Genomic DNA, 6,000 nt, shown 5'->3' with positions numbered 1-6,000 from the left:
TTGGATATAAGATAAAAAATAAGAGGAAAGAAAATGGAAAGAAAAGTATATTTTTTTTTTTGTGCTGTTTAGATGAAAAAAATGAATGAAAAGAAAATAGAGAAAAAAATTTATTTTGCTTGAATGGAAGGGAAAGTAAGAAGAGAAAAAATTATAATAGAGAAAAATTATATTAATGTTTTTATATATTATATATAAATTATATTTCAAATGGTAACTCTGTATTTTTATCCATGTTTGCACTTTTGAATCAGTTTTCTTCGCAACTTTGAAGAGAAAAAATTTACGTGAGCTTCATATACACTTTTATGTTTTTCATTCAATTTCTTTGTTGAACCAAATAATGAAAAATTAATTTTTCCATTCATTTTCTTCCTCAGCATGTTATTTCTCTACAAATTCTTCTAATCTAAACAATGCATAAATATGTCACATTTTTTATATATATAACAATAACTAATATCACATATTAGACTAATTTACGTTGATAAATCAAAGTCACACTAAAATTACTTGAATCCCCTAAATCAAATAACGTTACCTAGTTGTCTCTATTTAAATCGAATTTAATGAATTTGAATTAGGATAATAAGTAATAAATCTAATTTATATTTAAAATTTACCTCTAACTTATGGTAAAAATGTAAGATATGATGCCAAAAAAAAAAAACTAAAGCGTCATAAATTTTTTACTAACAAAAAAAATATTTTTATTTTTATTTTTTAGACACGTATCTATCTTTTTACGTTATACATTTTGATTTACATATATTTACTTCAAGATTTATACTTCGAAAACACAGTATATTAATATTTTGTATTTGTATTTTTTAATTTTATACTATCACAAACATTAGTTACTCTCTAATAATGAAAATACTTTTAAAAAAATAAACATAACTAAATTATCTTAAAATTATATAATAATTTTTAACATAACAAAAAAATATACAATTACCTAAAATATAATATTTGTGTAGTAACTAAAATTTAATTGTCAATATAAAGTAATATATAATATCATTTCATAATCAAATAAGTATTTAATCGAAGAATTTAATATTTATATAATAATATGACAAAATAAATTAAAGTTTGAGTTTAATCATAGCAAGCGTTCAAGTTTAAATTTTTATAAATTAATTTATTTGTGTTAAAGTGAATTGTGCAATAAAAAATTCATAAAAATTCCATATATTGAAGTAGACAATAATTTATTTGTAAATACAAAAAGTGTATTGAATAAGTAAGAAATTATTTTATTTTAATTTGGTGCATAATTCACAGGATTTGAATTTAGTTTAATATATATGATTTGATTTGATTTGATTTAATTATTAGTTGAAAGTATCTCAGTTGCCTATTTTAGTCATAGATTTATTATTTTAATGACTAATAAATTAATCAAATTAATTAATTAGTACACGCAATAAATTTGGGTTAATAAATTTAAAAAAAATTAAAAATAATAACAGAATATTAAAATAAATAAATTAGAAAATACTACCAAATCAAATTGATATAAATTACAATAAATTATATAATATTTAAATATTTAATCAAAGTAATTAGTTGATATAGTTAATTTATTGTAACAACTTATAATTAACGAGTTAAAAGAAATAAATGGAAAAGCATTCTCAGAAGCATGCTACGTCAGGTACATCATTAAGTATAAAAATTCGATTTTTATATAATAGAATAGATAAATTTAAATGCGTAATATTATTCTTATTAAAATTATCTAATTATATTTATGCAACTTAAACTTTTAGAGAAGAATATTAATGACATCTTATTGGTCAAAAAACTTATTAATAACTCTAGAGTCTAGATAACTTGATGTGAATTTTTTTATATTTTGCATTAACTTTAAATAAAAAAAATAGTTCTGACATATAATTGAAAACTTAAAATACAATTAATAAAAAATTTTTATCTATAATTATTAATAAGATATAATCTAGATATAATGAAAAATAAATTATATAAATAGAGATTTTGTATAATACGTAGAGTTAAATTCGAGAATAACGATGTTTTTTAATTTATTCAATAATAATAATAATAATAATAATAATAATAATAATAATAATAATAATAATAATAATATATTTGTCTAACTTAATTTAATTTTCTCTTAGACAATTTCTAATATATTTTATATTTATCTACATTAAAAAAAAAAGAAAGAAATGAAGGATATATAATCTTTAACACGGTGCTCTTTTAGGTATTTAGAAATCTGGAAAAAAAAAGCCTTGAAAAATCAAATACCCACCTAACTTTTCTTGTCCTCAATTCTACGATCTCACTCCCAAAACCCTAGGAGAGTAGAATATTGCTTGATCTGCTTTTGAATGCAATAGAAAAGAATATGCAACTTCCATCTCGTCGTTGTTATTCCACCTGTCCAGTCACTACTGTTGTCGTGTCTGCTCTGTCGTTGTGTGCGTTGTTATGCGTCATCCAATTTAATGAATTTAATTAGAATAAATAATAAATTATTTATTTTATTTTAGATTTTATAAATGAAAAAACAAATTCACTGATATAATGAATTATAATTAACGTAGTATAATTAATTAAGTAATATAAATTTTAATAAATTATATTAATATTTAAATATTTAATTAAATCAATTAGTTAATATAATTAAGTCATTGTAATAAATTGTATTTAATGAGTTAAAATAATTAAATTGAGAATCACTCTCTGGAGTATGCTATGTCAGCTTCATCATTAAGTGCAGAAACTCAATATTTATATAATAGAATAAATAAATAGAATAAATAAGTAAGTAAGTATTTGCACTATTATACTTCTTGTTCTACATGATGACTTAGGATATTTGTTTTGTATGTTAAATAATATAAATAATATTTTATATCTTATATTCATTAAATATTGATATTAAGATGAGAAAATTATGTAATAAATTTTATAAATAGTAATTATAAAAAATAAATAATTATTTATTATATATAATAATTCTTGGTATACATAGGATCGGATCATGTATATATTAGGATATTTATTTTAATTATGTGCGTAATTATTGTTATTTTTAATTTTTTATTATATTAGTAAATAATATTTAAAACTAAAAGAAAAAAATAACTAAAAATAAAATTTTCTTAATTTGAATAAAAACTCTCTTATAAATATAGTAAAAATATAAGATGTGATATAGAAAAAAAAACTAAAGCGACATAAATTTTTACTAAAAATAAAAATATTTTTTGTTTATTTTTTTTAGACACGTAACTATTTTATTCAAGGTATAAATTTTAATTGATATTTTATAAAAAAAAAGTAATCAATACAAAAATAAAACTTAAATAAGGCAAATATGTTCTGAAAAAAATTAGAATAAAATAAAAACTCCAATTATAACCATTAATCATAATCATATATATTTATTTTAAGATTTATACTTTGAAAATTCAAAATATTAATATTTTGTATTTTTTATTTTTTTCAATTTTAAACTATTATAAATATTCGTTGTTCTCAAATAATAGTAATCTTTTTAAAAGAATAAACATAATTAAATAATTTTAAAAATATATAATAATTTTTAAAATAACAAAAAATGTACAATTACCTAAAATATATTATTTTTATGTAGCAATTGAAATTTAATTACCAATATAAAAATTATATATAATATCCTATTATAAACAAATAAGTGTTTAATCAAATAATTTAATATTTATATAATATTAAAAATAAATTAAAATTTGAACTTAATCATAATAAACGCTCGAGTTTAAATTTTTATAAATCAAATTTTATCATTTTTTCTCGAAGTAACTTATACAATGAAAAATTCCTAACGCATTATTGATACTCAAATAATAGAAATAATATATAATAAATAAAAAATATTATTAAAAGTTAAATATACAGATAAAAAATTATAACTTGCAAAAATATCTCTAAAATTTATTACATAAATATTAAAAGTGATGTATTTATATAAATTAAATTATATTAAATTCTAAGATGTTTAGATATTTAATTAAATTTAAAAATAAATGGTATGCCAATTCAAATAATTTAGATTGAAGATAAAAAAATATATAATCAAATTATATCATATAACATAACATTTCTATAAGTTTCTTTTATAAGAGATTTAATACAAAAATATTTATCATCATCTGTTTAACGTAACAATTTAAATTTAGGAGAATTGTTCCAAAAAATACCTTTTTTTGAATTATTTATTGTTAATATGAGGTCAATTTCATAACACTCAATAATAACATAAATGATTACATTTGAACCACAAAGTTAACCTAAAATAAAATATAGATATTAATGAGAACAAAATATTAAGACAAAAAATGATTAGAAGCGTAAAAGTAGAAAAAAATATCAAATTTAAATAATGTAAAAAAGAATCTAATATATAAAAATGTGAATTGTAAAAATAGAGGGATACATATATAAAGAAGAATAGCATGTATGAATAAATGTTTTTTTACTATATCATAATTTGCTCCAGCTATACGATGAATTCAGCGGCAGTCAGCAGCTCCAAAAATTTGCATCGGTGCACCTCGAACACATGACCTGATTTCTTAAGCTGCAAGTATGCCGAGCACATTGTTGTCCAATTCCATCAGCAATGGTAATGCCTAAATTAAGACATTTTCGAGTTATAAACAAACAATGAACGAAATACTATTTATCCATATCTTCTCATTTATCCACAAAAGAAATTTTACATAAAAAAAAAGAAAAGAAGAGTTAAAATAGTAAGAGCGATAAAAATGATGATTCTTATCATTTTGTTTGGCCGTCTATATATAGAAGACCAGAAAATCATCATTATCTACAAAATTAATTTGTATTTATTGCATTTAATTTGAATAAGTAAGAAATTATCATATTTTAGTTTAGTATTTAATTCACATGATTTAAATTTGACTTAATACATATAATTTAATTTGATTTAATTATTAGTTAAAAATATCTCAATTGCTTATTTTATTTATAGATTTATTATTTTAATTATTAATAATTTAATCAAATCAATTAATTAATATAAATAATTTATACCTAATTTGATTTAATAAATTAAAAAATACTACCAGAATATTAAAAGAAATAAATTAGGAAATATTATTAAAATAAATTGATATAAATTATAATTATTATGTAATATTTAAATATCTAATCAAATCAATTAGTTGATATAATTAATCTCATAATAAATTGTATTTAATGAGTTAAAAGAAATAAATCGAAAAACACTCTCAGAAGCATGCCACGTCAACTCCATCATTAAGTGTAAAAATTCGATTTTTATAATAGAATCGAATAGATATTAATTCATATATAGTATATAAATAAATTTAATTAGAATAAATAACATTTTATTTATTTTATTTTAGACTTTATAAATGAAAAGACTAATTCACTGATATAACGAATTATAATTAATGTAGTATAATTAATTAAGTAATATAAATTATAGTAAATTATATTAAAAAAAATATTTAAATATCTAATCAAATCAATTAGTTAATATAAATAATTCAATGCAATAAATTGTATTGAATGAGTTAAAACAATTAAATCGGGAAACATTTTCCGAAGCATGCCATGCCAGCTTCATTATTAAGTGCAAACATCCGATTTTTATATAATAGAATAAATAGATAGATAGATTTGCTTGACTTTACGCACATATTTTAAAAATATTATTCATTTGAATTCAATATCATTTCTGAAATTTTGGTAGATCTTGTATATAATTTTAGATATAAGAATAAAGTTTTTCCTTATCAGGTATTTGAACATTAAATTTACTTGCTCAAATTTGGTTTTCAATTAATTACTTAAGAAAACATTTTTTAGAAATTTTAAAAGTTGAGAAAACAATTATTATAACTTTAACAAAATTTTTAAGTTTATACTTATCCATTGTTGATTATCAAATTTAACATGAGACGCTAAAAATTAGAAAAGAAGGGGAAGGGGCATATA

Source organism: Arachis hypogaea, chromosome 4 (genome assembly GCF_003086295.3).
Source record: "Arachis hypogaea cultivar Tifrunner chromosome 4, arahy.Tifrunner.gnm2.J5K5, whole genome shotgun sequence".
In the NCBI taxonomy this organism is placed as follows: domain Eukaryota; kingdom Viridiplantae; phylum Streptophyta; class Magnoliopsida; order Fabales; family Fabaceae; genus Arachis; species Arachis hypogaea.
The sequence above is the reverse complement of the archived record's forward strand: the minus strand, read 5'-3'. Positions refer to the sequence as shown.